The sequence below is a fragment of the Alexandromys fortis genome, unplaced genomic scaffold, assembly GCF_014885135.2.
Source record: "Alexandromys fortis isolate MF-2015 unplaced genomic scaffold, M_Fortis_MF-2015_v1.1 scaffold_78, whole genome shotgun sequence".
Classification (NCBI taxonomy): domain Eukaryota; kingdom Metazoa; phylum Chordata; class Mammalia; order Rodentia; family Cricetidae; genus Alexandromys; species Alexandromys fortis.
The window spans coordinates 100,919-123,826 of NW_026067977.1; the positions used below are offsets into that span (position 1 = coordinate 100,919).

The following is a 22,908-nucleotide window of genomic DNA, read 5'->3' on the forward strand; positions in this document are numbered from 1 at the left end:
CATTGGGTTCTGGTGCTTTCATGTTGTCTTTCAGATTATTGGGTGAATTTTTGCCTTGGCGCCTGCCCATCTCCTCCTATTGATGCTCTCTCCTTTTAAAACCAGATCAGGTTTCCCTGCTGGCCAGAGGCTCCTCTTGCAAAATGCCCTCGTTCTGTTTCCTGGCTCCTGCCAGGGGCCAAGATCCCTCTCACCCCTCAGACGGGTCTTCAGGAAAAGAACCAGGTTCCCTGTTTGCCAGGGACCTGGCCAACCAAAGGCCTACCTCTTTGATTTAATTGTCCTGGGGCGAGCTGCTCTCAGTGTTGCGCTGGTCCCTGCCGCCTGCGTTGCCTGCCACTGTGTCAGTACCCACCAGTCCGGCCCGCGCCAGCTGCTTTGCCCGCCGTGCGTCGGTTCTGCCCGCCGCAGCTCTTCTGACAACTCTTAATCCAAACTCTTCACTTTAGCTTCAGGCAGACTCACCAGACAAGGGCAAAGGCAGTCACTTTCTTCACCAAAATGTCACAAGAATGATCTTTAAGCAACATAGTAGAATTTTTCTCCTCTGAAACCTCTTGAGTGGGCTCCTGACAGTTCAAATAACCCCTGTCTTCCATGTTCCTACTCATGACTCATTAAGCAGTGCAGTGTAGGAGGTCCTTCTGTATTTGTGTTGCTTTCATTGGTTAATAAAGAAACTGCTTTGGGCCTGCTGATAGGGCAGAACTTAGGTAGGTGGAGAAGGCTGGGAAGAAGAAAGCATAACCAGAGGGTCGCCATGGAGTCGCCTGGTCAGACATGCTGAATCTTTTCCAGTAAGCCACAACCTAGTGGTGATACACAGATTATTAGAAATGGGTTAAATCAAGATGTGAGAGTTAACCAAAAAGAGGCTAGAGCTAATGGGCCAGGCAGTGATTTAATTAATACAATTTCTGTGTGATTATTTTGGGTGTGAGCTAGCCGGGTGGCCAGGACAAAAAAAGGGCCCCAGATCTCCTTCAACAGCAGTGCTTATAGCAGTCCACTGCTTTCCAAATCCAAAGTACCAAAGTCCAAATTCCTCTAAACAAACAGATGGTCAGGCCTATGACAACAATACCCCACTCCTGGCATTTACTTCTGTCCCAGGATTTTCATTGCTCTGAAGGGACAAGAAAACATTTAATTGGGGTGGATTGCTTACAGTTTCAGAGGTTTGGTCCATTATCATCATGATGGGGAGCATGGTGGCATGCAGGCAGATGTGGTGGATACATTTTGGCTTGCAGACAACAGGAAGTCAACTGACTGTCACAGTGAGGGAAACTTGAGCAAAAGAGACCTCCAAGCTTGGCCCCACAATGATATACTTCCTCCAACGAGACCACACCTCCTAATAGTGCCATTCCCTTTAGGTGCCATTTTCTTTCAAATCACCACAGGGCTGTTCCCTGAACTCATAAGAGACATACTTCCTGGCTCCTCTGTAAGAGGCTGCTGCCAGTAACTCCATTGTAGTCTATTTCCTATTTTTCTCATTTTCAGTCTTAGAAAATGTCTTTGCCAGCCAAGCTGATCTTGCTTGTTTTTCTGGATTGATTTTTAGGAACTCTGTCTAATAATCATATACAATGTGAAACTAGAAGGCCCCATGCACACAATAAAGGGATATCACCAGAGTGAGCCATTCATCATCTCCATGTGTCCACAGATTATCTCTCTTAATCCCTGGGCAACACTCCTTTCTATTTGGTTGGAAAGTCACCTCAGCTCTCTGACACCCCTTTATCCAGGAGTCTAGAATGTTTGGTTGGAAGAGTCACCCCAGCTCCTGAATGTTTGAGTGGAAAGCTCCATCCCAGGCCCCTCCCCTGGTCCAAACTCCACCTCCAAGAAAGCCTGCCAACCTTTGACCACGACCCAGAGAGGGTCAAGACCACTCCCACAGGCTATTTAAACCCCCCCAGGTCTCTCTGGTTCTCTTTCCTCCTTTCTGTGGTTTTCTTATCTTCCTCCCATGTGTGTGTGTGGGGGGGGGGGGGCTGAAGAGCCACCCCGGAGCACTGGCATCCATTAAACCTGGGCTTTTCCTAATTTGGTTTAATTTGATCTGATTTGGGTTATTGTGTTGGCAGAGAGGCTTCTCAGGCCAGAAAAACTTCACACTTTCTATTTCTTTCTCTGGTCCTTACACAATTCCCCCTCCTCCCTGAACATCTGAAGGGGAAGGGTGAGACACCAGTCTATCTCCTGCTGAGTTGTTAGCACTCCCAGTTAAACCTTGCATTCTTCCTTTAGTGTTTGTGTCTTAGATCTGGATTTCTAAGGGATAAACTTTCAAACCTATGTTCAGTATCAATTTATTACAAGGGCCTGGGGTAGGGAATTACTTCATTAATTAGTAGTGCTTCATATATTGTTGAGCCACATCAGAATCAGGAATTGACCACGTGTTTGCATAACACACCAAAGGTCACCCATTGCCTCTGGTCCCCATTGTAGTGGTGTTCTCCCAGTGAAGACTAACTGCATGATTCCCATCACTGGTGGTCTAAAACTGAGAACAAGAAGAAGAGGAGGAGGAGGAGGAGGAGGACAGAGTTTGGTCTTCTGTTACCTGAATAAAACAGGTTTGACTGGAGAATAATTTATACATTTTCAGTGTACAATTTTGACATTTACGTCACCTGAGAAAGCTTCCTGGTCTCTTCCCAGCTGTTTTCTCATTTCCACAGAGAATCACTGTTGAGGGGAGCTGCGGGCCGCTTCCCTGCCACCCACATGGCTAGCTTATGCCCCCGAAATAATTACACGGAAATTATTCTTTTAAACACTGCCTGGCCCATTAGTTCCAGCCTCTTATTGGTTAGCTCTTACATATTGATCTAACCCATTTTTAATATCCCTGTAACACCACGAGGTGTCTTACCAGGGAAGATCTTAACCTGCGTCTGTCTGGAGTGGGAAAACCATGGCAACTGCCTGACTCGGCTTCTTTCTCCCAGAATTCTGTTCTGTTTACTCCACCCACCTAAGGGTTGGCCTATCAAGGGGCCTAGGCAGTTTCTTTATTAATAAGAAATCACTCCCACATCAAATCACTATTTGAATTTCTATTGCCAGAATAGATACCTATGCTATGACTTTAAATTGTTTAAATATTTATTTCATTACATATTTCTTTGTTTATTTTTACATACATTCATTCAACACTATGCATTTGAGATTCTTTCATGTGGTTAGCATGAGTGTGCTTTCATTTTTAATATTGTCCTATTATAAGACTGTGATTCAAATTTGTTTATCCTTGCAGCTGGTCTTGGGAATCTGAATGCTTTCCAGTTGGGATAGCCATTCAGAATAAAGTCTCTATAGACTCTTTGCCCAACTTTTTGTAAACATGTTTTTGTTTCTGAAGGATAAATGAACAAAAGAGCAAGATTGCTGGGCAATTGGGTAGGTGGATTTTTAACTTCATAAGAAAAAAATTAACCAAAGTTGGGTATATTCCCACTCTCAGAGGTCATCTGACTTCATTTTAATAGCTCACAGTCTCTAGTTATTAAGCACAGCTCACACAATGGTAAACCTACAAACTGATCTTTTGAAGGTGTCCTCTTAGGACATCTTCCTCCCTTGGACACCATTGACATAACATAGATTCCTGCTCCTGAGACCCACAGGCCACTGTACGAAGTTTGAAATACTGTTCAGGGCAGAGCGCACATAGAAGGCAGTACAGCAGGCTCCCTGTGCAGGATCCAATGCAGCCACCAGCTTCTCCGTGAGCGCCTTTGCAACAAGTCACCGTCTATCCCTGAGAGCAATCAGAAGATTTATTTACACTCTGTTGGCTAATTGCTCCCATATTGAGCCAGATCTTCACAAAATACCCTTCGTGATAGTGAGATTTCTGGTCTCTATTATGAAGCAGTTGATAAATTGCCATGCTTATATCCTGTCAGCATAGTTTGATTTAATTTTCTGGATGCTACAACTGATTTCTGAGAGTCCTTAGAACAAAATATAATGCAAATATGATAAGATATGAAGATATGACGTGAAAGCTGAGCAGACAGGGACCTGAAGTGCGTAGAGATAGGACATAAATGTTTGAAGGAATGGATATGCAAGTTACTCTAATTTGATTACTACACATTGTATGCATATATTAAAGCACCACAGCATACCTCATGAGTATGTATGGTTATTACAGATCAATTAAAAATTCTTAAAAAGGAAGATGTTGCACACCAGCCCAGCATCAGCTTCGCATCATTGAAACTGGACTGTGGCTTCTCAAAACAAAAGGGGTACCCAGCGTTCCTAACTGTAACCTTCCACTTTCTAGGGTAGATGTGAGGTTCAAGCGTGCTGGCCACAGCCGTGCTCTGATCTGGGCTCTGTCCACATTCCATCAGGAGATAGATGAGTTTAATTTTCCAGATCTGCGTTTCCATTTTCCTATGGAATGAAGAGAAAATGCCTGTCTTACAGAACTGCTACAGAGTTACATTTGGCGTTGTTCTGTGCCACCTTGTCACAGTAGCTGCCTGACCAACAAGAGCCCCAATACTGAGTAGGCCTCTATCTAGGATTTAGAGGGACACCATTGACTAGATGACAGATTCGCCTGGTTGATAATCAACCTTGTGAAGCAGTTTCATGACTTTTCCTAATGATAAAGCTCACACACTAGCAGCAACACTCCCTGGGCTGTCCATTCCCCTGCTCCTAGTCATGTGGGGTCATGCACTTTTTATATTAAACAGAATATATATATAAACTAGTGCTAACTCCCAACTCACACTGAGTGGGAAGTTGCCATCGCCTCTTGTTCCTGTTCCCATGGATTATCAGAGGACATTCATTGTTTTAGGCAACTTCCTACATGAAAAATATCCTGTTTGTATCTTGCCTCCTGTATCTATTTTCTTTTCTCCATTCTATATCCATCTATATGTAAGACATATTTTGCTATATATACATATATGTATATATATAAGTAAAATTATTTCCTTCGATTTTCAGTCATATACAAATAACCAAGCCAGGCCTGGAAAAAATGGTTCAGGGGTGGAGAGTGTTCCTGCAGAGGACCAGAATTTAGTTTCCAGCACTCACACTGCAGTGCTCCCACTGTCTGTAACTCCTGCAGCATAGCCTCAGATACCCTCATCTAGCTTCCATAGGGACACACAGACACATACAGACACACACAGACACATAGACACACAGTCAGAGACACACAGACATAGACACACAAACACACATATAGACATACATACACATGCACACACGGATACACACACTCGTATACACGCAGAAACACACACAGATACACACACAAAGCTAGTTTGTATCACTTCTCTTTTACTTTCCTGCCTTTCTTTTTTATAGTAGTTTTTTTTAACATTCGAAATTAAAGCTCTCCTCTGACTCACCCCCAGCTCTGTAGCAGAACACCCGCTATGGCCTCCCCTGCTCTCCCTCATCACCAGCAGATGATGCAGACTTCTCCCCCACCCTCTCTCACCATCACTCACATCAGTATCCCTGCCTCCATCCCAGCAGACATCAGCGGCGGATAACGAGTCCCCTGGAACTGGAGTTACAAGGGGTTGTGAACCACTGATGTGGATGCTGGGAATCAAACTCAGGTCCTCTTGTAGAGCAGCAAAGGCTCTTACCACTGAGCCATTCCTGCCACTGCTAGCCTGAAGGGAACAAACCTGGGTCCTCAGAAATGCCCCCAACTACCGATGGCAGGAGGAGGTAGCAGAGTTAGGAACATTTGTGTAAACTGCGGACTAGGAACATGCTCTGAGCTAGACTAGCTACAGATCAGAGGGAAAGGACACAAACAGCTGATCAACTTCCCTGTGAGGGACTGTGAAAGCAAAACCTACCGCTAAGGCCTCAGGGAAGCTTTAGTTAGAAAGGAGGATGATCTAGGCTTAGTACTTGTAGCTCTGGAGAGGGTTTGCACTGAAAGAAGAATAAGATCTTTGTGAAATGTCCTCCTGGGCTTCTAGGATGGAAATTTCAACACGTGCTCAGGTAGAGAGAGGGTTTTCCGAAGTGTTTGGAGTTTGGTCTTCAACTCTCACCTCTGTTTGTCTCATTCGCTTCCATCTTCTGACCTTTTTCTTTCTTTCTTTTAAAGATTTATTTATTAAGTATACAGTGGTCTGCCTGCATATGTCCCTGCAGGCCAGAAGAGGGCAGCATATTTCATTACAGATGGTTGTGAGCCACCATGTGGTTGCTGGGAATTGAACTCAGGACCTTTGGAAGTGCAGCCAGTGCTCTTAACCTCTGAGCCATCTCTCCAGCCCCCGACCTTTTTCTAAATGTATAAAATCCATTCATTTTAGTCTCTTGTCAAGGACATTGCTGTGGATGGAAATAGGTCTGGGAAGGAGAAACAGGCCTCTGCTCAGCAGGGTGGGAATCTCAGTGATCTCTAGAAGTGGAATGGATTACTGGGCTAATACATGGGCTAATGCTTCCTTATTAATAGGTGGATAAAGAGTCTCTCTCTTCTCTCTCCTCTCTCTCTCTCTCCTCTCTTCTCTCTGCTGGTTATTCAACATGTAAAGTCAACAAACAAACTGCATTAATATTTTTTTTTGAGATAAACTCTAAAGGGTCAAAATGCCATGATTTTAATGAAAGATCTGATGTATGAAATTTCCTGGGGCAACAGTCAGGCTGAAGAATCAAAATTCAGATTGAATGGAGCTCAGTGGGCCTTGCCTGTGATCCTCTGGGTGAGTCAAGATGTGTTTCCCAAACAAGCAAACTGATGAAAGTCCAAGGCCATTGACTCAAACGCCAGCAGGAGCACAATGTTTTGTACACAAGTCTCTAAAGGAGGAGAGACATTCCTTGTGTTAATACATATGAAAATAAAAGAGTTCGGGACTCAGGCCAGGGAAGCAGGTGGGCTCATTGCAGCTCTTCCTCCAAACTTTTTTCTGCACTCATTGCTTTGTCCCAGCCCCAGCTCCAGCAGGAACTCCCTGGGAACCTGAGCTTACTCCAGCCAGTCAAGCAGGTAAGCTAACTGAAGGTCTTTACCTCTCCCTCCTTCCTCCAAACACCTACCCCCTTCTAATCCCATCTCTGTGGGAGACCACCTTTGCAGCCAGCCCTCATTCTTTGCTCCCATTACTAGAGGACTAAGCAGATCCTGTGGAACACCCTGTTTTTATTCCTCTTGTGAATCCCTTCAGCTTTTCTTCTAGCCCTTCCCCAGTCCTAAGTATCAGCTCCCAATATCTAAAAATACACAGTACTCAGAACGCTCAGTGGCCACGCCAAGCAGGTTACCAGAAGTCCCCCCTTCCAGGCAACACAAGGCTTCCACACTCTCTAAGGAGACTGAGGGAGCAACAGAAATCAAAGGATAGAATACCAACCAACCAAAGACAAGAACAGATATCTGTCGCGATATTTTATTTGTATTTTAATTTAAAAAAAAGCTTACTGAAGATCAGAGTGCAAAGCTAGGCCACTAGAGGCCAGGGAGTGGTGGTATACACCTTCAATTCCAGGATTTAGGCGATAGCGGCAGATGGATCTCTGTGAGTTCAAGACTACCCTGGGCTACACAAGATCGACCCAGAAACAGATCTAAGTGGTGATGACTCACACCTTTCATCCCAGTGTTTGGGAATCATACACCTTTAATCCCAGCACTATGGAGGTGGAGACAGGAGCAATATGGCTGGGTGGTGAGAGGAATATAAAGGGGAAGAGACAGGAACTCTCTGGAGTGTGGAGTCTGAGGTTTGATGGAGACTGTACAGTCTAGGCAGTCTGAGGATTGATCCTTCAGTCGGAGCGTTGGTAGAGGGAAAAGGTCTCTCTACCTCCTTCCTGTTCTGTTTCTCTGATCTTCAGCTTTACCTCTCTATCTGACTCTAGGTTTTTATTGTTCTTTTTTTTTTTTTTTTTTTTTTTTTTGTTTTTTTTATTTTTTTTTTTTTTTTTTTTTTTTTTTTTTTTTTTTTTTTTTTTTTTTTTTTTTGATTTTTCGAGACAGGGTTTCTCCATAGCTTTTTGGTTCCTGTCCTGGAACTAGCTCTTGTAGACCAGGCTGGCCTCGAACTCACAGAGATCCGCCTGCCTCTGCCTCCCAAGTGCTGGGTCATGTGCCATGACCGCCCGGCGGTTTTTATTGTTCTTGCTACAGATATCAGCACTTGGAATTACAATAATTCCCAAACTAGATGCCCAGATGCCAGTGTAAAAATTCAACAACAAGGTGATATGTCTCCACTGGAGGTCAGCAGCCCTACCACAACAGGCTCTGAGAACTGCACTTTAGCTGAAGCAGAAGACAAGGGCCCTAAAAATAGCTTTGATTATAGAGATGCTTAGAGAGGAAATGAATGCATCCCTTAAAGAAATGCAAGAAAACACAGTCAAACAGTGGAAGGAGATGAATGAAACAGTTCAGATCCTGAAGGTGATCATTGAATCAATAAAGGAAACCCAAACTGATGGAAATCTGGAACTGAAAAATCTAGAAACTTGGACAGGAAGTTCAGAGGCAAGCCCCACCCCCAGAATACAAGAATTGGAAGAAAGAATCTCAGGCATTGAAGACAAGATAGATACTCCAGTCAATCAAAATGTTAAATCTAAAAATCTCCAGGCACAAAACACCCAGGAAATTTGTGATTGTGAAAGGACCAAAAGAATTGAGCAATAGGACTAGAGGAAAAAGGAGAAATCAAGATCAAAGGCACAGATAAACCAAGTTGAACTGAAGACTTAGACATAAATCCACACACCTATGAACACCTGATTTTTGATAAAGAATTTCCATGAATACACACTGGAAAAAACAGCATCTTCAACAAGTAGTGCTGGTCAAACTGAATGGCTACGTGTAGAAGAATGCAAAGAGATACAAAATTATCATCCTGTGCAAAACTCCAGCTTAAGTGGGTCAAAGATCTCAACATAAAACCAGATACACAGAACCTCACAGAAGAGAAAGGGGAACAGCCTTGAACTCATCAGTGCAGAAAAAAAGCTCTCTGAAGAAAATGCCATTAGCAGAGGCACTAAGATCAACAACCAGTACATGGAACCTCCTGAAACTGCAAAGCTTCTGTGCAGCAAAGAACACCACCCACAGCACACGGTGGCATCCTACAGAGTGGGAAAGACTTTTACCAGCTGCACACCTGGTAGAGGGATAATATCCAAGGCACACGAAGAACTGGAAAAAATGGACATCAAGAAAACAAATAACCCAGTTATAAAAAAGATGAGGTATGGACCCAAATAAAAGGCAACACCAAAATGGCTGAGAAACACTTAAGGAAATGCTCAGAATCCTTAGTCGCCAGGGAAATGCTGGTCAAAACTGCTTTGAGATTTTCTCTTACACCAGTCAGAATGGCTAAGACCAACAAAACAAATGGCAGTATTGAGGGAAACTCAGACATCCCCAGGAAAGGGGAATAGAACAGATAATTATGGATGGACAGGGGGGTGAGACAGATCAAATAGAGAGGGGAAGGGATGAGAGGAACAAGGGAGGGGATATGGGGAGGAGCTGCTAAAACCTTAAGGGCCATTTGAGGAGTCATATGAAAACCTAGTACAGTAGAAGCTTCTTAAACTATATACATATATGAAGGTGATCTAAATGAACTTGCAAAATAATGGGGGGACCTCAACTGGACATCTCTTATTCCCAAAAGAAACTTCAGTACCTGAAATGGGTTACACCTAATCTAGTTGTTGGCCGAAAGGGTCCCAAGGGAACCCCTAAACAAACTACTGTTGAAGGCTACAGGTTGCTCTTCATAAACTGGAAGCAAGGCCCTATTTCTAAAAATAGCACCTACAGAACTCATTGAACATGGAGAAGTTGAGCTGGTGCCTGCCTAGAGCCTTCAGCCCCACTGGCTGGGGCTTCTGATACCAGCAGGTACTACGCATGCTACCAAAGGAGAAATGTAAACACTAACCCAGCTGCAAACCATCCAGTCTATAATACATTAGTGCAATGGTGGCCCCAAGCGTGTGGGAGTAACCAAACAATATCTGATTTGATTTAAGGCCCACTTAAATCACATGAGATGAAACCCATATCTGATGCTGCTTGGGTGACCGAGAACCTAGGCCTAGTTAGCCCAGAGATCTAAGATAAAAATCAAACACTGCTGTTGTGAAAGAGAAAATGAAGTAGCAATAAAATGATTCCTAAAGATGCTCTGCTCTGCTCCTAGATCCGTGACTCACTCAGCCATCATCAGGGAAGCTTCCTCTTGCAGCAATGGGAACAAAATCGACAGACAACTGCCAGAAACAGAGACACCTCGGAACACTCAGTCCTAAGTGGGATGTCTCTTTCAGCTCCACTCTCCCCCCAACCCACGGCTCAGGGAACCCCACAGAGGAGGAAGCAGAAAGGGTGAGGGAGGCCAGATGGGATAGAACACACCAAGAAAATGAACCTTCTAAACATGGCAGTACCGATGCACCTATGAACTCATAGAAACTGAGGCAGCACGCATAGGGCTGCCCAGGTCTGCACCGTACAGGGACCTAAAGCTGAAAGGAGAAGTGGACACATATTCCTAATCCTTAACTCAGATGAAATCTCCAATTGACAACCATTTGCAAATGAAAAATCAGTTTTCTCCAAGGGAAACAAACCACATGTCCAACAGTGGATGGCCACCACAAAACTCACTCAAAGGCATCTTTGGAGGTTCCTTGTCTCACAAGGTCATGTCAGAGCTTTTATTTTTAATCTTACATTTTATTATTTAATTAATTTACTACTCTAGGTTTTGCATATATATTATGCTTTTGGTCTTGTGTTCTTACGGGATTCCTGAATGCACAAACGGGTGGGCCTCCACATCTATAGCTGTTTCTGGTGCCTTTTGGGGTCTCTTCTCCTTCCTCTAGTTTTGCCCCATTCCACTCTGTTTGCTTTTGTTTTGTCTTATTATATTTTATTTAATTTTATTATTATCCCTTAGATAGCTGTTTGTTTTCTAAGAAGATTTCTAAGGTAGATTTATGTGGAAGGGGATGTCGGGAGGAACTGGGGGGAGTAAAGGGAAGGAAAACTGAAATTAGAACATATGGTATGAAAAAAATGTATTTTCAATAAAAGAAAAGAAGACCATCCTTTAAAAAAGCAATTATATTTATATCATTTCTCCCCTCCTCTGTCATCCCTCAACCCCCCAAACACTGTCTCCTTCATTCACACATTCATAGATAATTAATATAGAAATATAGTTGAGTTGCCGGTCTGCATAATGTTACAAGGCTGGCTACTTGGTACTGGCTAACCAGTTATGGGAGTGGAAACATTCTAAATGTCCTTTAAATGATGACTAGATAGTGAAAATGTGGTATATACACACTACAGGATAGACTGTAAAGAAAAAGGACACCACGACATTTGCAGGTAATGGGCAGAACTAGAGAAGATCATAGTGAGTGAGATAACTCAGACCCAGAGAGACAAACGTCCCATGTCCTTCCTTATCTGTGAGTCCTTGCTTCCGCCTCTCTTGTATACTCTTACTTCTTACTAATAATCCTTAAATTTGAACTTATTCATTCTATGTAAGTAAGAAGCTAGTGGCCCAATTACGTGTTGAACGTTTTAGTAAATACATATTAAAATACGTTATTGCTTTGTAATTTCAAATTTCTTCCTTTTGTTATTTAGCATATTATTTTCTTTTTATAGTTATGCACACAGCGGGTTTTAAGTGCCTATAGATTATATTTGAGGATGCACACAGTGGTAATAACTTACTATGCGCTCCCTGCAGGAAATGTGTTTGGCAAGATTGACAGCCACTGTTCTAAGCGTTGCCCAGATGCACTGAGAAACTTCTTTTCATTCTTACAACTCTCCATCCACCAGCAGTCGCTGTTGTTAGAGAAGAGGCACCTGGTGTGCACACAGCCAGCTTACATGACTCTGGTTAGGATCCTCCCTTTGTGAGTCCCTGAGCTTTGCCTGCCAGTTGCTTCCCTGTCTCTACACTAGATGCCAGCAGCGCCCTGGGACATTGCTCAGATGGCTGTGCCTGTTCTCTGGTAGTTTTTAATGACAACTCGAAAATACTGCTCCTGTTTCAAGCACACCAACATCTTAATGGAACTGAAGGGCGGCTAATAAACTCTAGGTCTCCGGATCACCGTCTTCTCTGTTTCTGAACAGCAAGGTTAACCTTATGCAGGGCAACCTCACAGGTGAGCCTGGAGCACCACCGTGGGCTCTCGTCCCAGTGCTGACTCTCTTGCTCCCCACAGCCCACATCTGCTAGAGACTGGCCGTATATATTTACCTTTCATTAAACGTGTCATCGCTGCCATTCACACAGAGTCCCAGAAGCGTTGCACAGAAGCCAGGGGCCGAGCCCCGGGGACAGGGAACTGTGATCCTGTGATTCTTTCTGACTCCTGGGAAGCAGCGTTCCCCAGTTCTGCCCCACACACAGCCAGGGAGAAAACTGAGTCAACTCTGTCTTTGCTTTTGCTCAGCAGAATGAAAAAAGAAAGAGAGTGCCTTTTGCAAATAAACACATGTCTCCTCTGCGTTTCTGGGGATCTGGTAATAGTACGGGAAGAAACGCAGACATCAGCAGGTGGCTATGGTGTAGGGCTGTCCAGGCAAACATCCGTGATGTTCCTGTAGACCACGGCAGCACGTGGCTACTGACACCTGATCATGTGACTAGTGTGGGTGAGGAACCGAGCTTCAAATTGTATTGAATATCTTTCATTTATGTTTTATAAACCATATGTGGCAAGTGACCTCCGTGTTGAACGGACACATACAGGGTAAGAGACAACAGCATTAACACGGGGCTTGCAAAGTATCCTGTCTGTGCTGTAGTGTATCAACACAGCTGATTTCTGAATGGCAGGGCTCAACATCCATCAATTGGGGACTGAAAATAAGAATTTTAATTGCTTTCTTTCGTCTTCTAGAAACAGCAGAGCCATGGCGCTCAAGGACTCACTGCAATTGTGGTCATCTGCGTGAGACCGCCACAGGACAAGGTCACTCAATATTACATCAAAGCTGGATGACTGCCCAGTGACGTCCCGCTCTTCCCCAGGAGACGGTTGACAAGCAAAATCAGTGGTGCAGTCACCTGTTAAGGTGTCCTAGCTCCAGTAAAGAACCTCCCATCACACTTGGGTGAGAAACATGCAAGTCAGTATTGCTACAGGCAAAAGAAGACATCAAAGTAAGGGAGGTTTACTGAGAAGGGACTGGTGCACGCGAGAGAAATGAAGTATATAAAATTATTGGAACTCATTTTATAAAGGTATGAAACTACCAAACAATAAAATTTTCAAATAAATGTGATAAGACACTATATATTACATATATAGAAACAGTATATATAAATATACACATATATAATTTAAGTTACATTCTGTACTGAATACATAAAACTCTCTTCTTTCATTATTGCCCAAATAGTAAACTATATGACCTATGACCTACTTAAATAACATTGTAAATGCTCCATTGTGTTAAGGGTTGTAAGTGATCATAGCTCATTTGTATGCATATATATCTCCATATGTGATATATATTTAATTTATACATACATACACACATACATACATATGTAAATATGATGATGCAGAGGGATACTGAAATGGGACCTGGAGCTAGAAGCTGTTGTTATTGGACAGGTAATACTGGGGCGAGAATTTACCACAAAGGGTAAGATGAGTCTGCCGTTTGGAATAGGAGCTTCCTACAACACAGAGATAAAAGGGAGCAGAATCAAGATCTAAGAACCAGAGAGGGAATGAAGGGCATTGAGCAAAGAGAGGAGGTGGGGAACACCAAGGACATCACCCTCCATTAGGTCCACGGGTTTCAATGTAAACAAGAGACAAGCCCAGAGTAAGAGAGCCAGGGGTCGCTCCAGACAAGGAAGAGGAGGCAGGCCCAGCCTGCAGGCCAGGAGGGCGGCCTGAGACTGGAGATTGCTGGGACCGGCAGCAGACAGGCACCCAGTGCGATGACCAGAAGAGAAGCAAAGCATGTGCAATACTGACGTCTGGGCATCAAATGGAATTTTTGTTAGCTACTGATTTAATGTTTCTCACTTATTTCCTTTTTCTTCTTTACTTTAAATGATGTTATAAATGTAATAAGAAAACCATTGGATCATACCAATAATTTCAATTTACAAGGTGCACTGGAAGAAAGCCTGTGTAGACAGAATTTAGCAACTCAGGCAGATGCAACAGGCTTGGTGCCATGTGGTCTCCACAGCATTTTTGGTAGGTGTTGTAAGCATTATAGCGAGGAAACTGAGGCTCAGGAAACGTAAGAAATTTGTTCAAAGTTATTTAGCTCAGAGAGAACAGATGCCGGTTTTAACCAAGACTCAAGCTCTTTGTCCTGGTGTCATGTCAGTGGCTTGCACAATTCTGATAGCCTGACATACTTGTTTATAAACACTCAGTAGATAAATGATTAGAAAATACATAAATAAAGCTGAGATTTTGTGTTTATTGTCCTACATAACCATTGGCTTCTTTACATTTATATAACTAGTTCCCCCCCACACCGCTGCCCCAAGAAGTTTTAGATGTTAGATGCAGAGAGCTGTTTCGAGCCATCCATCTGAGCGATGGGCCCACCAGCCTTCTCTCTCTGTACCCTTCTGCAGGATGTCTATTGACCAAATGATGATGGAGCTGGCCATGCAAATTGGCTTCTGCTCTTGGGCAGAGTGTTTACAGCCTTACTGTCCAGCTGTGAGGAGCATGGAGCATCCTAGATGAACTGGTTTCTCTGGTGGGAGTCGTCTGCATGCGTAGGAACCCAGCATTTATACTCTTTCATTCCAGATCCTGACTTGCCTGATGGTGAAAGCAGCCACCTCAGTGCCTGCATGCCCAATTGTAGTTGACTTGGCATTTCTGGATGGCTAAATGACCATTCTTGATGGCTTCATAAGCATCCCCCCCCACAAAGACATGCACTCAAAATTCCATAAAAACTGGGGCTACATTTTCATCAAGGAGGCCTCTCCTCTAAACAGAATGCTAAGATACCTTGTCCTCTGGTAGCAAAGGCTCAATGATTCAAGAGAGAACCCTACAAAATCTGTTGAAATGGCTGTAAACAGCACAGATGGCTATGAACTTTACAAAAGACCAAGAGAAATTAGTTATCAATTGTGAGTTTGGCACATGGATCACTTGCCAGGTTAATAATTTCATCAGATTGAATTTTGGATAATTTGTTCTCAGCAGCCGGAGGTTTGCTGATCCCCTCTCCCCCCCCCCCCCTTTACTAACAACTTTCAAGCCTCCTGTCTCCTCGAGGTCCTGTTCTCAGTCCTTCATCTTCTCAAGAGAGACCACAGAGACCAGCGGCCCAAAGCTGCTGGTGATGAGGAACTCTTTCTGTTCTTATTATTCCTTAGACAGCATGGCCTTGTGGGAAGGTTGTGGTCATTCTCCATAGCCACCTCTGTGCTGCTTGCTGGCTTTGTATTTCTTGGCCAGTGACTCATGGTCCATGGCTTTCTTCTTTCCTTTTTCCCTTTCCGTTTCTCCTTTTCTTTTCCTTCCTCTCCCTTCCCTTCCCTTGCTCTCCTCTTTCCTCCCCTCCCTTCCTCTCTTCCTCCACCCCCTCCCTCCCTTCTTCTTCCCTCCCTCCTTTCCTCCCTTTCTATTTTCTCTCCTCTTACTTTCTCCTGTAATAGGAGAAATATATATATAACTATACATAACAAATATATATTTAATAATATATCATAAAATATATAAATATATCTTTGAGAAGGATTTTACAAGGTTTAATGGAATAGTGTGTGTGATGGCCTATGGCATTGCTGTACCTGGAAACATTCTCAGGTCAGCTTTTCGTTCTTCCCTCTGTGGCCTCCATCTCCTCAGCACACACTTTCAGCCTTTCCTCTGACTTGCTTTGCTCTTCTTACCTAAGCCTACTGACTCATGTCCTATATCCTCACACCTCAGCTCCCGTAACTGATGGAACGATCTAAGATAAGGTGAACGTTGGTACACATTGCCAACAGGTGGTTGCGCAGGCAAAACTCACCCACTGCCAACTTTCACTCCCAACTCCAAATTCTTGGCGCTTAGTGCTCTGAGGGTTTTTCCACCTTCTTTCTATTACTTTGATAAAAGATAAATTTATTCTGTCTTGAGAGTGAGCACGGTGCTCAGTTCCAGTCAAAGTGTGTGTGTGTGTGTGTGTGTGTGTGTGTGTGTGTGTGTGTGTTGGGGGGACAATAGGAGACTTCTGAAAAAGAGCTTGTCCTTCTTGAATCCAACCACTCTTGGAGACTGCCATGTTTGTGGGTAACAGGATACCTGAGACTGTCAGATGTGAGGAAACATACCAAGTCAATGAGACAAGACGCTAAAGATGGCAGAGGAAAAGGGTAGATGGACCCCAAGTCTTGTAACACTGTCATGTGGGTACTGTATTTAGTAAAGATCACAGACAAAGGAAGTATGTTGCATGAAAATCCAGCAGAGTTTCAAGGCCATAGATCCCGGGGACTTTTGGGGATCTTCTAATGCCTCCACCTTTCGTATCTGCAGCGACTGGAAGAATGACGTGGTGCTCAGCAAAGCAAGCACTGGAGGAGAGACCTTCATCCTATCAAAAACTGATGCTACGGAAACGAGAGGATGTGGGCTGGGTCCCGCACGATCCAGTCTAGCTGTTTGAATTCGGCCTTCAGGTCTTATTGACTATACCATCTTGACTAAATTAATGAACCTTTCTGCACTTTGGATTCCTCATCTGTAGAATGGGTTCAATAATAGCAATTACCATTTTGGGTCACTATGAAGATTAAACAGATGAAAAATATGTATATAGATGATTATGAAAGTCAGGATCCCAGAGTTACAGATCAGTCAACATCATCCATTGTTCTAGAAAGCTGAAAATTTATCATACCTGGGTGAGGCAATTATTCGGCAGCATCAAAGAGAGCTGAAACTTCCAAACTGAGAGCTTAACCTTCCAAATACAGAAGACTGCCCGACCGTCTTTCTTCCTTCCTGCCTTCCTGCCTTCCTGCCTTCCTGCCTTCCTCCCTCCATCCTCCTTCCCTTCTTTCCTTCCCTCCCTCCCTCCCTCCCTCCCTCCCTCCCTCCCTCCCTCCCTCCCTCCCTCCCTCCCTCCCTCCCTCCCTTCCTCCCTTCTTTCCTTGCTTCTAATACATATATTCTGATTATGACTTTCCCTTCCTCTTCTCCTCCTAGTTCCTCCCACCTCCCCTTCCATCCAGATCCACTCCCTTTATCTCTCATTAGAGAAGAATTTCTAAGGCTTCTAAGAGATAATAATAAAACGTAACAGTAAAATATAATAAGGGAGAAAGGAAACTAGCATTGGAATTAGATAGGACAAGCAAACTGAAGGGAAAGAGCCCGAGAGCAGTCACAACGACCAGAGACCCACTTGTTCACACAGTCAGTAATTCCATAAAAACACTAAAGCCATAATATAAGCCCAAAGGACCTGGGCCGACCCGTGCAGGCTCCGTGCTTGCTGCCTCAGTCTCTGTGAGTTCATTTGAGCTCTGCTCTTGTTGAATCAGAGGACCTTGTTTCCTTAGTGACCTCCATCCCTTCTGGATCTTACACTCTTCACCTCCTCTTCCATGGGATTCCCTGAGCTTATGGGGAGGGGTTTGGTGGATACATCCAATTTACGGTTGAGTATTCCAAGGTCTCTCACTCTCGGTGTAATGTTTAATCTTAATTTCCAAAAATCATTTTCTTAGATAAGTGATGTCAATAATCAATATCCATTTTTTCCCTGTTAAACCAGATTTTTGTTTCTACTTTTATAGGTCAAAATCACCCCTAAACCGAGGTTTAAGACTCCACTCTCGTCTTGAGATGTCAACAGCACCTAAGCTAGGCTACTGGGTGCTATTTCTATTTACTTTGACTTGGTGCTTGCCTCACTGGCTACTCTTTCTCAGCCTTCATCATCATCTTGATTTATCTGTGTCCCTGGCCATAGGAATTCCTTGTTTTCAGTTTCTTGGGCCACATAGCTCAGGCTTGCCATCACACCTGCTCAGAGCAAGAGGGCCCTGCAACTGATTGTCCCACCAGTCACGTTCTCAAATGCAGGGGCACTAATCACCTCATTGCCCGCCCCCCCCCCCCGTGCCTGTGACAAAACACAAGTATTTTAGAACTGTAATGTCTCGTGAAGAGTGCTCAACCCACCCAAACCAATGGCATCAATGTTATAAGAGACCTATTTCATCCGCTCTCTCTTCCCTTTCTCGGACTCATTTTCTCGCTGTATGTCTGTCCTGCTCCATCCTGCACGTCGAATCTTTTTGTGTGGATTGTGAGTTTGTTTCCCAACTCCTAAGACACCCATACTGTTGCTTGTATCAGAAGAGTTGAGCAAACAGAAGGTCAGTTGCTCAACGATCCCAACTTGAATGCTTTATTTTGAGAAACATAGAGAAAGGTACTGAGGTGAAATGACGGAATCACACTGGTCCCCTACCCAGAGGCAGAAATGGGAGGAGAAAAAGAGACGAGAAGGCAGACACATGGCTTCTCCTCCTGGCTGTGTCTGGTTCCATATTTGGAAAAATAACCCTAAATTTCTCTTCATTTATTTTTGTTTATAATAAAAAGTGAGGCTAAGCTTGAGATGGGTCAGGCTGTCAGAGAGCAAGCAAGGAAGGAAATCAGGCTGAAGTGCATGGCACTTGGGAGTGTGAGGAATGAGGAAGCTAGGGCTTGCCTTTCTTTTCCGTTTTAAATATTAAAAATCACCAAGTCCAGTAGAAATCCTACCTTCCTATTTCCTTCCTGAGGGTATGCGTGAGACCGTCCTAACTTTTGCTTGCTGGAAGTCTGCAGTTTTAGAGTCAACTTTTTCAAAGCTGATACCATGTCCACAATTCCACATGAAGACGGACTTAGAGACCGCCAAACCCGCATGGGCCCCCAAGCTGCACAGAGCCCTGATGAATGAATAGGACCACATTATAAGGGTATCCAGAGAGTAGGGCAAAAGTTACCGACTGTCTTCCTGAAATATACCGGCAAGAATGCGAGCCTTAATTAACGAAGCCCAAGGTTGATTTTTCTTGCTGCCTTTTTCTCTGAAAGACAAATAATAAGAAATGAATGAGGTTGGGAGCAAATGAGAACCATATTGGGAAAGCGAAGCCTAGTCAAACTTTTGGCTGGGCTGGTTGCAAAGAGCTAGAGTTCTTTAATCATCTCATTGGAGATGTAGCCAAAAGAAAAATGCAATTTGAAACACACACACTCATGCACACACTCACACACACATACACACACACTCACATACACTCTTCCACACCCACACCCTCCCTCTTTTTCATTGCAGATGAATCAGGATGGTAAGATGGTGGAGACAGGATATGATGAGAACCATTCCTGCTCTCCACCTACTTTATAAAAAGCCTTGGCAATCATATCTGGGAGACCCATCTATCAATTCTTATAGCTTAAGTGTGTATGGTACAATGTTCGTTGACCCCAATAAGCCCCGAGGCAGCTGAAGTTGGCCGTGGGTTGGGTATGTGCTAAAATGGTAGCACCCGGAGGCTCCAGACTTTTCTAAGAGATGTGTTTCTGGAAGAAGAAGGATCTGTTTGAGAATGAAAGCACTCTACTCCATCTGAAAATGGGCAAGGCCCCTATAATAGGATTCAGATAAGCCTCTTTTGGAAGTAAGATACCCCCTTACTAGCGAACAAATTGATGAAACACAGAACCATTTTTCTTATGCCTGGCTTGGCCGGGTCAGATGTACACAAAATCCCCTCTCCACTCTGCTCTTCACAATTCTTTGGTGTAAGGATTTAAAAGGTGCTATTGTCTTTGTTAATAAAGAGACAGAAAACACCGTCTTGTTTTATGGCAGTAAAAGATTGTGATGGAAAAATTTTTTAATAAAGTCTCACTTAGGTTGATAGTAAATAAATTCAATGTACCTTAGGAATGTTTTTATTCAGCTTTCATTATTTCCTTTGCTTAAAGAGAATGGTTTAGCTTCCTGGTTCCCTTATCTCCTTATTTATTATTCTCCAGGGAACAATGGAGTCTCTTAGCTTCCGAATTATCTGGGAACACTCAGCTCAGATTCTTCGACTTTCAGAGGGGGAGTTAGTTGCTCACAGAGAGAAACATCTCGATTTCCCAGTGAAGGTTACTTCCCACTGTGGGAGTCCAGAGACGCCAGACTCACTTGAGTGACAGAGAGCCATATCTCCAAATCTGGCTTCTGGAAATAGCAGAATGCATTTCCAACCTCCGCTTGCCAATTGCCTATTATAGTTATCAGTTTGTACAGAACAAAGAAGTGAGAAGCTTTATTGGCCCTTCTTTGCCATCCCCTTTCATAGTTTAAAGGGCAAGTTAATGAATGGAGAACTTTAAAAAGAAAACAGTTTTAGTTCTGATCAGGGTTCTCTTTCTTTAGGGGACTTAATTTAGGAACAATATTACTATGGTCTAGATAGGAGCCACCCAAAAGTCCGTGTGGGCAAAGGCTTGGTTTCTAGACTGGCATTACTGAAAGGTAGTAGAAACTATAAAGAAGAGATCTAGCTGGGTGGTGTTGGTGCATGCCTTTAATCCCAGTACTTGGGAGGCAGAGTCAGACAGATCTTTGTGAGTTTAAGGCCAGCCTGGTCTACAGAGCTAGTTCCAGGACAGCCAGAGCTGTTACACAGAGAAATCCTATCTCGAAAAACAAAATATATGACAAAACAAACAAGCAAGCAAACAAAAAGAGATCTAATGGGAGGTCTGTAGGTCATTGGAGGCATGGCCTTGAAGAAACAGTGGGACCCTGGTCTCCTGCAGGTGGGATGGCTAGCTAGTGTTATCACCCTTACTGAATCCAGACCACCAGGGTGTCATGCCTCTGGTCATGCCTACATGGATTGTCTTCATTATGTGTGTGTTAACTGATGTAGGAAAGAACACCTTAACTGCAGGAAGTACCTGGACCATGTCAGTGGAGAGGGCATGTTGAGCAAGAGCTAGCACACATCCATCAGTTGCTGCCCGTCTCTTCACTGAGGATACAATGTGAGCACCTCTCTCCAGCTCCCACTGCTATGCCTTTTCCCACAGTGATGGATTGCAACCTTGAACTGTGAGCTGAAATAAGCCATTACCTCCTGACCTTGCTTCCTTTCGAGCATTTCGTCACAGCAACATGAAAAGAAACTAAGATATCTGTTCTTGCCGTGACATGCTGTCAGAGGCCCAAAATAGCTGGGTCAATTGAGCATGGTGGACACTCTTAGAACTATAAGATGAATAGAGTCTCTTCTTTCTAACAGTTGCTTGTCTTGGGCATTTATTACAGGGCCAGAAAGTTAACGAACACAGATGTACAGATTGTATATACTACAATTTTTTTGAATTTAAAATTAGTTCATAAAACCATTTGCTTGGAATTATATGTGCAATAGGATACAAAATAAAGACTTACTCTTCTCAATGTGTGTCAGAGACATTTCCAACTAGAGAAGCCTTCAAAGGCTCCTTCTGGGAATTCCCAGGGGTTCCACAGAGTTTGCGGATCATACTATTTTGTTCTGGGAGAGGAGTATTGGCGGACGTTTTGATCTTTAAACACCCACAAACTTGCCTGTGCCTTAAAGAAGGGAATCTTTGAAAAGGTACTATGCAAACTTCACAAAAGCAAAACAGGAGAGAAATTGGAGAAACTGGGAGAGAACCACTGAGGTAGAACAGGCTTCCATTAACCAGTGCCAGAGACAGGGAAGACCAGCAGAGCCTCTGCACGTCAAACTGTCTTGAAGAAAAGAGAAATCACAGTTGATAGGCTGCGTTGGGAACACAATGAATGAATAGCCATCCCAGGGATCAGCTAACAGATTAACACTGAAACGTTAACCACAACATATCAGTGTCAAAGCTGGAAGAGGTAGCCCTCTGTTCTGGTTGACTAAGGACTGACCAGTCTGTGCTGAGCTCAGCTGCATGCTCCATCTGACTTCTAATAGCCGTGCTCAAACCTGCTCAGTTCTGTTAAAGCTCAGCTGCCCTAGCAAGGCTGTATCTGGTGTAGCTCAACTCAATTCCACCAACAAAAAATGCCAACAAAAAAGTCTTCTTACATCCTAGTATTAGGACAGACAGCTGATTTTCTTCTTTCCCAATGGTCAAGGTCAGTCACGTGGCTACATTTAAATTTAAGACATGGGAAATGTGCTCTGCTCATTATAGCGGAAGATCTTCAAAGTCATAAGGCAAAGGGTGTGGAGGTAGAGAGGACTGGGGAACTGAGATAGGTGATTCTGTCTGCCAGTGTGGGAGGGGACATGCTTAGGCACACAGGGCACATTTCACAGTGGGGGCTCCCTTAGACATAAGGACGTGGGCACCAGTGTTTGTGATCTGAAGAACGAGGATAGAGCCAGGAAATAGGAACTCACAAAAGAGCTACGTCTTCGCATGGAGCACTATACTAACCCAAGGAAGACCATCATAAAGAGAAGAGTAGCCATCAACTTGGGTGGGAACTCTGGGAATTACAGGGAATTCTAAATTCTCCCTCTGAAAGAAAACTGAAAGCCTCCGGAAACACTTGGGCAGTCATAATGTTTATAAGGCAGAACTAAAAACTACTGAGATTCTGTGCTCCCTGATAATATAACACAAGTGAGCACGAAGTTAAACCAGAAAGTAAAGAGACACGTATGCACCCTGGCTTGTGGGCACAGAAGCCTTCACGTGAAACCTGACAACTCAGTCAGAGGGAATGGAGGGCACCAGGAGAACAAGGCCCTCTGAATTAGCTAAGCAAGGTGTGTATGGGCACACAGTGGCTGGAGCAGAAGGTACAGGGTCTACATGGTCTTCACC

General features: G+C 43.8%; 1 long non-coding RNA gene across 4 annotated transcripts in view; it reads left to right on the top strand.

The window, feature by feature from the left end:
- The window catches only part of LOC126510850 (uncharacterized), an 88,514-nt gene that overhangs the window by 64,161 nt on the left and 1,445 nt on the right, over nt 1-22,908 (top strand). The window contains exons 2-5 of one of the 4 annotated variants that reach the window (XR_007594528.1): nt 6,968-7,024; nt 12,961-13,304; nt 16,585-16,727; nt 17,850-21,364. This is a non-coding gene — a long non-coding RNA (uncharacterized lncRNA). Of the gene's footprint in view, nt 1-6,967; nt 7,025-12,960; nt 13,305-16,584; nt 21,365-22,908 lie in introns of those variants that run through there. The other 3 variants (XR_007594529.1, XR_007594526.1, XR_007594527.1) reach the window with 3 other exon arrangements.